The 12082-nt window shown below is 40.6% G+C and overlaps 1 protein-coding gene across 3 annotated transcripts in view; it reads left to right on the forward strand.

Moving 5' to 3' along the window:
• The first annotated feature begins 380 nt into the window (after positions 1-380).
• Aco1 (aconitase 1) overlaps positions 381-12082 on the forward strand; it is a 51491-nt gene continuing 39789 nt past the window's right edge. The window contains exons 1-2 of one of the 3 annotated variants that reach the window (XM_013359055.4): positions 391-540; positions 2085-2156. The gene's annotated coding sequence lies outside the window, so the exon portion shown is untranslated. Of the gene's footprint in view, positions 541-2084; positions 2157-12082 lie in introns of all 3 variants that reach the window. The other 2 variants (XM_013359054.4, XM_005326171.5) reach the window with 2 other exon arrangements.

A 12082-nucleotide genomic window follows, 5' to 3' on the forward strand; every position in this document is an offset into this window, starting at 1 on the left:
CCTCAGCAATTTAGCGAGGCCCTAAGCAACCTAACGAGACTCTATTTTAAAAATAAAAACGTTAAAAGGGCAGAAGATGTGGCTCAGTGATTAAGCACCCCTGAGTTCAATCTCCAGTACAAAAAAAAAAAAAAAAACTGCATTTCTTTCCGGCCCTAGCGCGAGCTGAGCAGTCACACCCTACGAGAGCGACCAAAGAGAGCGACCGTCACCCTAGCCCCGGGACCAGGGCCGGCACGAGCGAGCCCTGCGGAAAGACGCATCTCCCCACTTTCTGCGGCCAACCTCTAGCAACCAGAGTCCCGCCCGGGGCGAAGTTCCCGGGCCGCTGGGGGGCGGGGCGGGGCCCTGTGGAAGCCCCGCCCCGTCCGCGGCCGGGCTGGTTCCGGCCGGCGTCCGCCCCGCCCCTGCTCCTCCCGGCGGCCAGCGGCCGGGGGCGGCGGGGGAGGATCGCGGAGGCGGAGGCAGGGACCGCCTGCGAGTGCGCCCGCTGCTCTGTCCCGGCTCGCTAGTCGCCGGAGCCCCGCCGTGCTGTCCCTGGTGAGTACCAATTCGTCCCGATTGACGTCCCCCCGGCGGGGACGCTGGCCACAGGGTCCTCCCGGGAGTTGGCGAGGGCCTTTCCCCGGCGCGCGAGGCAGAGCGGCCCGGGGGAGTCGGGCAGAGCTCGGGGGAGGCCGAGGGGACGTGTTCCTGGGGACGTGGTCTCTCTGCCATCCCTCAGTTTCTGTCGCGACGGAGACTGGAGTGCCTCTCCTTGCGGTCCTTAGCTTTGGCTGCGCGTGCTGCCCGGGAGCCCTCCGCGAGGCAGTGCGGGCCGCGCAGAGTCCTGACCCCAGGGTGTTTGGGCCTCACCCGGGAGTCCGTCCCGAGCCTGGACGGCGGGTCATTGTCCCTGAGCTTGTGTGGCAGGTCTGGGAATCCCCATCAAGAGGAAATGGGGTGAGGGAGGAAGACCTCTGGAAGGGGTGGGACACAAAGCCCACCCTAATGGACCCCAAATTCTAAGGAGACCGGCTGCCTTCCCTACTTGATCAGCATACCGGAATGGCACGTCTTCCTACGTGCAGAACACACAACTCTTCTTACAGGGGACAATCTCTAGGACAGAAGTTTCCAAACTTTTTTTGGACTCGATATCCTTTACCCTCTTAAAAATTAGTATCATAAGGAACCTTTGTTTATGTGGGTTGTATAGGTTGATATTTGCCATATATAATTAAAACCGAGAACCTTTTACAGTATTTAATAACATTTGAAAATAATAGATCAGTTATATCTTAACATTTTTTTATGAAAAAAAAACCCTGTATTTTCCAGAACAGAAACTTATCAAGAATAATGGCATTGTTTTACATTTCTGCAAACCTCTTTTAATGTCTGGCTTAATAAAAGAAAACTGGATTCTTGTATCTGCTTTATTCAGTCTCTTGCACTATCACATGTCATGTAACTTCTGGAGACCTCCACAGTGGACTTCTGAGAATGTGAAAATGAAAAGCAAATAACATCTTAGTGTTATTATGAAAGTGGTTTTGAACTTGCAGACCTTGCAACATTTTTAGAACCAGAGGGGAGGAAATGCTTTAAAGACTTAATTCATTGGGCCTGCTTCTTGTTTGGGGGTTCTTCTTAAATGGGAGCACAACCCACCACATGCCATGGATAGGGTTAACCTCTGATTTGTGGGATCAAGCTTGACCTCTCTTTGAAACCAAGTACTAGGTCCTCTCATTTTATGATGTATCTTGGAGGCCTCCTGAAAAACTCTGCAAGATTCACAGGTGCCTTTGGTTGCTTCCATGCTTGCAGACCTGACCTGTGTGTGCATCAGGATTACAGCTGTGTTGTGGCAAACAGGATCAGTGGGTTCAGAGAAGTGCCAATGAGGTGACCATGCCAAGTGTGTAGAGGTTAGAGTGAGAATTACCAAGTAGTTGAGAAGTTATTTCCAAAGTAATAGAGACATGCTCTTGCCTCCTTTCCTTGTGTTCATTTCTATTTGCACTTGGGTAGTTATTAATCTTGAATTTGTTGGAATATGCTTACCAATCTTGGTGTTCTTTCACTTTTCACTTTTAAAGGTGAGTCACTGTGTACGGTCCTTCCTTGGCCTCTACTGGAAAACAATTGTCCAGCATTTTGGTGTGTGGTAGGTGAGATCCTTCACTGAATTCTTTCCTTGATTTCATCCTCTGACAACACATATTTAAAATAGAAAATATATACTATATATAGTATACAGATATAATATATGTATATATACTATATACATATATGACTATATAATGTATAATCAAAGGAAAAAATTCTCTAACTCAGGTATCTTTTACCCAAAGAGCTTATACTGCTTCAATGGACACTGCAGTTTGGACACTGCAGCCAGTACTTTAGAAATGCACAGTCCTCAGATGGGAGAAAAGAATGTGATCTAAACTTGGAGCACATGTTGGGTTCTTTGAATAAGACTCCACTTTGATTGTGGAGTGTCTGTCCTTCATCCTTTCAGTAGATACTTGTTGACCACCTATTTACCACATTTCCAGTTCTGTACCAGCTAGAAAAGTAATGAGTGCAAAAGATGCAGTCTCTATCTTTCTAATAACTTAGGAAGCTGCTGGTTAATTGGGATAATCATTTGTCAGAGTATTAATAAAACATGGCCCTATGTGAAGAGCAATATTTCTATCAGAAGTGTGCTTCAAAAACATGAGCTAAAGCAACCAGAGTCCCACACTGTGAAGGTGATGATAAAAACCAACATTTATGAACTTGTACCTGGCAACAACTTCTTTGCCTTTTCCCCTTTTATTGAAGAGGTAACTCCCTTTGAGGTAGCCAGACTCTATATTATAGAGAAATTACTTCCAACTTAATGCTACTCACTGAGCCAGATTTGTGGAAGATACTTCTCTGGGCCTTAGTGCCTTTGACTTTAAAATAAGGAATTGGACCATTGATAGCAGGTGTCCCAGATAACCAGTGGTTTACTGCAGCTAGTTATTTGTGCATATTCTTCATTTTATGATGTATCTTGCTGGCCTCCTGAAAAATTCAGTGAGACTCACAGGTTGGCTTTGGTTGCTTCTAATGTTAGTTTTTTTGTTGTTTTTTTGTTTGTTTGTTTTGTTTTGTTTTTAGTTTTTTTAGCTTAAAATAAGCCACAATAGTAACACTTACATCATGGAAATAGGCCAGTGCTGCAAATCTGGGCTCTTTTCCCCTGGAGAGCAGATTGTTCAAAGTTTACCTGCACACCACTACTACTGTCAAAGCCAAGTTGCTTTTGATTTGTTTTTAATAGAAAACAGACTCTTTAGCCTGGACCAACACACTGGTTATGGTGTGGGTGATTCAAGTCCTTTGCAATTTTTGATAGAGAAAACACAGTGTGTTTTGAACTTATCTTGGAATATGGATCAGCAAACTTTTTGTGCAAAGGGGCAGATAGTAAAACTTTTAGGCTTTGTGGGATATACAGTCTCTATTGCAGTTACTCAGCTCTACTGCTGTTCTATGAAAGCAGCCATAGACAGTATGGAAACAAAGGAGCGTGACTGTGTTCCAGTTAAACTTTGTTTGCAAAAACAGGCATTAAGCTGTAGTTTGCAGATTTTTTTCCTAGAATTTGAGAACAGGAGTCATGTTTTAAGGAGGTATTTTCATAGAACAAGAATTCTTCAGGACTTTATGTATGAATACCAGGGACCTGAGTCTCCAAGATGGATTCAGCTGGCAGTCAGAACTGGAAAGTATTTGGAGTCAATCATAGAAGAATCCATAGTAGATTGTTTAAAGAAAGCCCAGGTATTTTCAAGTTTTGAGGACACAGCCATGGATAGTGAGGAAGTCTTTACTCCTAACTCCTTTTCTGGAGCCATCTCCCATATATTATGCTCAAGTGGGTGGACCTGTAGTCTGATCTAGTGTGTCACGCAAAAAACAGTATCATCTCTTAACAGTTGTCTTTATTTCACAGGCAGGGAAAAAGGAAATATTCAAAAAAAAGAAAAATCTTCCTGATATTTGTGTATCTTATACATTGTGTGTGATGTGTGTATACTGTGTTTACATGTATATACATGCACAGTTGTATATCTTTATATGTACATAAATTGTACATGTGATTATACATTTTATGTATTTTAAAGTAGCCTCACAATTGTTTGATAAACAGATGTACAACTGCTAACAATAGCCAGTTCTGAGAAGTGGAATGGAAGGAAGGCAGGGAAATTTTACTTTTATTTTTTGTAATACTAGATGTCTGGAACAAAATTCATACATAGTTTTTACAACTTAAAAACAAAACAAAAAACTAAAATCTCAACACCTATATTTTTAAAAGGAAGGTGGTATTATTTCTCTGGTAAGAATACTGCCACCACCCTTCTCCCCCAGTACGACAAACTACTTCCATTGTCACATCACATTTCCTAACTGGAGTATATAATAGTAGTATATATCGACTCAAATAGCATTGAGACTGAGCTGTCTCAAGTCAAAACAATATTAATGTTTGGCTTAAACTCCTGTGCAAAGTTGGAAGCACTAGATCAAAGCGTCTTTTAATGGGCCGTTATAACCCTTATACTGGTGTTATAAAATTGCTATTATACAGTTTTTAAACTAATAAGCAGATTACATGGGACTATTTCCCAGCAATCCTCTGTATCTGAGGAGAAAACGCATGTACATAAATATATGAGTGGGCATCTGTCTGGACATAGGCATTGGATTTGCCAAAATGTTGAGTGGTTTTCTCTTGGTGGTGGGATACAGTTGACTTTTAGATTTTCTTACAAGTTTTCCAACATGAACAAATACTAGATTTTATGTCTAAAATCAACCCCTGTGGATATTTTTACACAAGATACATTGAGATCACATTGTCTCCACTTTTCTTAGACTGACACCAACGTGCCTGGTAGTAGAATTCTGCTGCTTTCTCCCAATAGGAAGTGGAAGAACAGGTGAAGAGAGTAAGGCATTGGAAACCCAGAACAGGCACACTTGTAACTGTAATCACATTGTGCTGTTTGGACTTCTCTGTGGAGTCTATTCCAATCCTTCCCCTACAGTGGACCAGGAGGTTAGAAAGCTCTTTAGCACCATCACTTCAGAAGCCATCAGCTGACCAGCTCCCTAGATTGACTGGTCTTCATTTTTTTTTTTTTTAACTTTTTTGGGGTTAAGGGTGCTGGGGTTTGAACTGTGTGGAGCTTTACTGCTGAGCTACATTCACAGCCCTTTTTATTTTCTTTTTTTTCATTATTGGTTATTCAAAACATTACAAAGCTCTTGACATATCATATTTCATACATTAGATTCAAGTGGGTTATGAACTCCCATTTATACCCCAATTACAGATTGCAGAATCACATCTCATTCAGTTGCTGAGGTTGGCCTTGAACTTGCCATCCTCCTGCCTCAGCCTGCTCAGGTCACTGGGATTGCAAGTGTGAGTCACTGTGCCTGGCATTTAAACAAATTTTTAATGGGGGATTTCAGATATACAAGTAGGTGGAGAAGAGAGTATAAGCCCTCAGCCTTACAAGGATGACCATTAATAATTGGCCCATCTTGTTTTCACCTGTACCTTTCCTTGACTTCACTTCTTTTCCTCCTGCCAGGAGTTGGCATCTTCATTTTCAACTATTTAACAAAAAAACTATTCTTTGCTGCATCTCTTTGGTAGTGTAAATGTACCAGCACCGTAGAAGTCTTTCTAATGTCAGCCAAATTGAAATTCTGAATGGTCCTTGAGTACTTGCTCATTTTCACCCCCTTGCATGGGTTTTTAAACATTTTTATAAATGATGAAAAACATCTTTAATGAATCTACTTTTGCATTTGCTTTTCCCTCTGCCTGTGAATCTAAACCCATCTTTTCTTTTTCCCAGTTCTCTGTAAAGTCTTTCATGAATCTCAGTTGTAGTTCTCTTTCCTTTGACCTTTCTTCTGACCCTTATCTTATTGTAATTAATTATATGCTTATCTTAGTCTTCTTGTTAAATTGTAATCTTTGTATAAAAGGAGTGTTTTCCTTATCTTCCTTTCTCCTGTAGTACTTAGCAATGCTTAATTCAAAGAAGATACTCAAGAAATACATGCTAAATTAATTTGAATTGTTCAAGGTCAATGGAGTAAAATTTTGAAAATAAAAGAAATTCATCACATTAAAAGAAAAATTCTCAGGCATTACCTAGGACCAAGAACATTTTCTCCTACTTTCAAGGATTTTTAAACATTTTAAATAATGATGAAAAACATCTTTAATTTGAACCAGCATTTTAAAAAATGGCTTCTTTTTTAAAAAATTTTTTTCCCAAATATATATATATATATATATATATAATCTGGAGCCTTTAGGTGTTTTCTGATCTTTATATGCTTTGCCCCTTAGGAATAATACCTCAGAAGAGGTGCTAAATAGTATTGGATCATTTTTATTGGATAAGAGTGATTCTTGACTATATTTTAAATATTTATTGTTTTAAAGTGATTTTAAGTCTTCAGCAAAGAAATAGGCTACATTTAGAGCTCACTGAGTCCCATGAAGTAAGTCAATAGCAATCTCATAAATTACGATAGCTCACAGAGATGGAGTTCCTGGTGTACACCATGCTTCGTGTATTTGCCTCATTTAATTATCCCAGCAGCCCTTGTCATTTGGGCAGAGCAAGTGAAGATGGGCATTGTTATCTTAGAACTACAAAGAAGTAAACTGAGGTTTAACAGGCAAGAGGGAATTTTGTCCACAGCAGCTAAGTGACAGAGTCTGATATTAAGTGCAGATTAGAAACAAGATTTAAGAATTAGATATTGCAATTATGCAAAGACATGAAACCATCTTGCTAAACAGTGTGACTTTGAGACTCAGAACAGATTCTTGTGCCCCTTAATGCCTTGGAACTACTAAAATGATATCACACTATCTGTAGCCATTTCTTTCTCAGATTCCTGAAGTTCTGCTTTTAGTCTTTGTTGTCAAGAGTTAATCCACTTTCAATGAATTAGCCTCTCTGTACCTGAGTGTGGATGTGGTTCTATCCATTCTCTCTTGTCCTAAGGAGAACTCCAGGCCAGCCCATCTTTGGATAATGTGGCTTGCCTTGGGCCATTGCTCCAACAGACAGATATGGACCACTTAATTATTCATTATTTTCATAATCCTTTCTGTGAATGTTATTGTAGAATTACAAAGAAGGTACAAGTTGTGGCATGGCTCATGAAGAAGGTGCATCACTGTAAGATAAAGTGTCCTCCTACATGATTCACCAGTTTTGAATTTTTATTGAGAAGGGGAATGGTGAATTGCCAAGAATTTTTTATGCATTGAGAACTGTGCTAGGGCAGATGTATGAAAGGTGGAACTGTGTGATAAGGTGGGACCAAGTCTAGGCTGGGTAGAAGGATATCATGTTTCACTAGACCCTTATTTACTTAGGTAAGGAATCAGTCACTGTCTAAGAGCCCATGATGCCTTTATTATTTATATAAATACATCCTTTCAAAATTATTTATCGTACAAATTTTGCCAAAATTAAGGACATTTTAGGGAGCTTGATGTTGACTATTTAGTCCTTACTAGGTACTTTAGAGTTTGAAGATTATTTTAAAGTAGTTTTAATTATTTAATTCACTTAATTTGGATCTTCCTATGTGAATTGACCTTAAAAAGATAGTTTGTGCTGCTGGTTGGGAGGCTCTGGCATCAGGACACTTGATCACTTAACAGGCACAAGACCTTGACAAGTAACCTAATCCCTCTGATGCCATCTTCACCCCCATAAGACAGGGTGTGGTGCCTTTGTCATAGAGTTGCTGTGTTAGACCTGGTGGGTGAGGGAGCTTGCACCCCAGAGGCTCTCAGTTTGTCTCCAGGCTACTGTGCTTCTGGAACCACATAGCACCTTCTGCATAATGCACCATGTTGCTGCCATTCTCCCCTACCTCTGTCTTATCCTACCTCTTGAGTGCCAGCTGTCTGCTGGCCTCTTTGCCTCAAATTCTCTGTCTAAAACCAACATCCTGGTTCCCATTTGGGTCACTGGTTCTGACAGTTTGCCCAAATGAAACAGGAGCAATCCTAGACCTCTCTTTCTGCCTCAGCTGCCCTCAGTCCACTCTGCTGTCATAACTGTCCCTGGGATCTTTGCCTTCTGCTTCTCCTCATTGCTGCTTCTCCCCCAGGCCCTTTCTGATTGGATGACTGCAATAGTACTGTAACCTGCTTTTCTGACACTAGTCTAGTCGCCTCATAGTAAGTCAGTCCATACCAATGCCAGAGTGACCTGAAAAATCAAATCAGGTCTTATCGATTACAACCTGGAATCCTTGTTTGGGGCCTCTTTATCTTCATTGTAAATCCAGATCTGTCAGTGAACATCTGATGATCTGGATCCTGCCCGCCCCTGTTCTCTTAGCCCTCCCCTGTGTGCACCCTGTACTTCATCCACATGGAACAACTTCATGATTCTCACAGTATCATTCAATTGTGCTTGACACATATCATTTTCTCCGCCAGACTATTCTTTCATCAGACTCCCACTTCATTGTTATTCTGGAAGATGTGTGGTGTTTCCTGAGCCTAGAGACCCTCCCTCTCTGGACTAAGTGCTCATCTGGCTGCTTCCTTACTGCCCTTGGTCCACCACTGCTGCAGCATGGACTGTCCAATGCTGTGATTATCTCACCAGCTTCCCTTCTCAGGCTATGAGTGAAGGAAGAGGGCACTTTGGTCCCTTCATCTTAGTGGTCCACAGATACCAAATGCATTAATGAATTCCCATCAGTTCCTTTTCTTAGAGTCCAGAGAAGCCCAGGTATCAGATAACTTAGATTTTCAGTGCCTAACTATGTTGTTATCCTGCTGTGGATAAACAATGCTTGTCAAAAACAAACAGCCCAGGAGCATGAGGTCCTCCTGGTTGCTGTCATTCTTAACAGAAAATCAGTAAGATTAGGATTTATATATTAAGCTTCTGGGAACTTCATTAGCATGAGTCATCATGCCTTAATCCAAACATGTATGAGACTGTGATGAAACCATAAAGACCTCAGAAACTTGATGAGTTCACAGAGATGAAGGTAGCTCTGGGAGACATTTGGCAGCTGGACATGTAGACTTTTGAATCCCTTTCTTTCTCATTCCTGAATTTTAAGTTAAAAGATTATCACAGTTTAGAAAATGAATTCAGGAAATTAAGGAAATCATGCAGTGTTCTTAAAGAATGAGTCTCATCTAGGCCTTCTCTGGAGTGCTTTTAAAATCTGCCTACCTTTCCTCCAAAAGATAGATACAGTAGAACATCGTTGTGTTCTTTGCAGGTGTCATTTACTAAGCTCCACTGGTGATATGGGAGTTGCAAGGCAAAGACTTGCCTTCTAGGAAGAAGCTGAGGGTGACCTCTCCAAGGAGAAAATGAGATCAGGCTGGGTCTGGACCCATCTGAAGAGTGCTGCCCCCACTTCTTCCTCTGCTTTCAGGACAAATGTTTCATGACTACGTGGCCTGGTTTTCTCAGCCTGTCTCTGGAATGTATAAAAGGCAAAGTTCACCAAGATTTTTGTGATATTCTGCTTTTATTAGCCCACAGTGAAACTAAAAAAGTAAAATTGAAGTCTCTTGAGTTGTTACAACTAATTTGAAGTGAGCTTAGAGGATATGTTGGATTAGATCTTTCTCTTTGGGGCTATGTATGACATTGCTTCCACTTGGAAAGTGAGCTCAGATTTGGGGATATTTAAGAGACAGAGGAGCTCAATCAGGCATTGCTGTGGCAGGGCCCTAGTCCCCTGATTCCCAACCATTATTTTTGGTGGTGGCTAGGCATATCTGCCAGTGACTCACTATCATTTCTGTGGCACATCCTGAGAATTTCCAGTGTTACTTAATAATGAAGTTCAGAGAAGCAAAAGGTTAGGTCAGATTTCAGGAAATAGCCACTTCTTATGGTTACTATGAGTTCATTTCTTATCAAACATTAACAAATTTTGATGTTGGGAATCTACTGTTAAATTAGGTGTGGAGCCTGGAGTGTGTAGTTTGTCTTTATCAGACTCCTTATAGTGGCCAACAAAGCCCTGTGAAGTCTGGCCTCTGCTGTCTCCCCAGTTTTTCTGTCTTTTGCACTCACTCTGGCCTCTATGCTTTTCCTTGGACCCCCTGCCCCAGCATGCCCCTGCCTCAGGGCCTTTGCATGAGATCTTATCTTCACCCAAACTGCACATAGTTTATCCCCTCACTTCCTTCAGGGCTCTGCTCAGGTGAAACTGACCCTGGACTTCACACTCCCTACGTCTTCACCCTGCCTTACCCACAGAATGGGTCACCTTCTGACATTGTTTGTGTATTTATTTATTTGTTTGTTTAGTCTGTTTCCTTCCACAAAAATGGAAGTATGATAAGAGAAGAGAAATTATCTCTTTGTTCACTCATATATCCCCAGGACCTAAAACAGACCCTGCACATATTGAACAATTAATATAAACATAGATTAAATGAGTGAATCATGAACTTTTTTCCTTAGAAAGAACTTTTTTAGATCATTAGCCAACTTTATTTTAGATCACTGACCAACTTGATTTTAGACATTGGGAAACTGAAGCACTGAAAAGTTACGGCTGATTAAAAGTGAAAATTATTTAATCACCATTATAGCTTTTTAAAAAAATCTAGAAATGTATGTGGAACATTCTGGTCAGTTATCCAGATGGGACAGAAAACAGAAAAAATAGGCTGATAATCTACAAAGTTAGCAAGAAAAGACAAATTACTGTGTGATGGCTGAGCTCTCTAACATAGAAGGCAGTGTGTTCATCTCTGTAGCACATTGTGTGCCTTGCATATAATTAGTGCTCAAGAAAGAAATATGCTTCTGGATTTGATTATTTTGTGATAGAACCATTCATTTCTGTAGGATGCTTCTTCTGCACCAGTGTTTTTTTGTATTCTCTTTCAAAATAATTCTTCCAGCTTCTTCTCCTTGGAAGTTCTTTTAGTTACAAGTATAGAGATAGCTTATGTTAGTTACAAATTAGGAGGTTTTTGTTTTATTGAAATAACTTTCATTGAATAGCTGAAAGGATCAGAGAGGTGACCTGTTGTCTGGTATAGTTCGGAGATATTTAGTGGATACAATTTCCCTCATGCATCCCCATCAATTAAAGGAAAGAATAAACGTTTCTAGCTCTCTGCTTGGGAAAGAATCAAGTTGACAAGCCATGGTGATGTTGCTGGCTTGGGAAGTGCTGACCTCAGTATTGCTTTCGCTTATATAGACATCCTTGGAATCTTTCATTTGACCAAAAAAAAAAAAAATTGTTTATAAGTAGCACAAAGTTCAGATACACAATATTCAGTTTGGGAGCAGGACCAATTAATTTCTTTTAAACAGAAAAAAAGAACATAGCTAATCTTCCTTGTGAACTGAAGTAAACCCTAAAAAATACAGTAACGTTACTTAAGAGTTGGAAGTTGTGAAAATACAGGATGAGTACATTTAGGAAAACAGGAAGAGAGAAAGGAGGTAGGGCACATCACATGAAATATAAAAGAGATCTTACTGTTGTTTACATGCATTTTGAAAACCTCCTCTTGCATATCTTTAGATATCCTAAATAAACAATGCAGAGGATATGTGTTCTATATACACCATAGAAAACAGATGATCCCCAACTGATTACCTTAATGGTTTTTAAACTACACAAGTCCCTTGGAAACTAACATTTATCCTCAAAACAAAAACCCCTCTGTCCTCCCTCTACTACTTACAGGAGCTCTGCTGCACAGGGTCACTCCTCACCTGTGCTCCTTCCTACTGGTATGTGTTTGGTTTTAGGGCCCATTAATATCCTTTCCTCTTTTTCATAAGGCAGCCTAAGAGGATTCACCTCTGACAGCAGAGGCAGTTAAATGTACTCCATAGACTGGATAGAGACCCCCAGTCAATATTTGGTACTTACCTAATGTAAGTCATCTATTTCAAACAACTCTAAAAATCCAGCTGTGACAGATAAACATCATAGCATGACACTTCTCTTGAATGCTGATGCTAATGTTGAACTGTTCGCTGTT

Source organism: Ictidomys tridecemlineatus, chromosome 4 (assembly GCF_052094955.1).
Source record: "Ictidomys tridecemlineatus isolate mIctTri1 chromosome 4, mIctTri1.hap1, whole genome shotgun sequence".
Lineage (NCBI taxonomy): Eukaryota > Metazoa > Chordata > Mammalia > Rodentia > Sciuridae > Ictidomys > Ictidomys tridecemlineatus.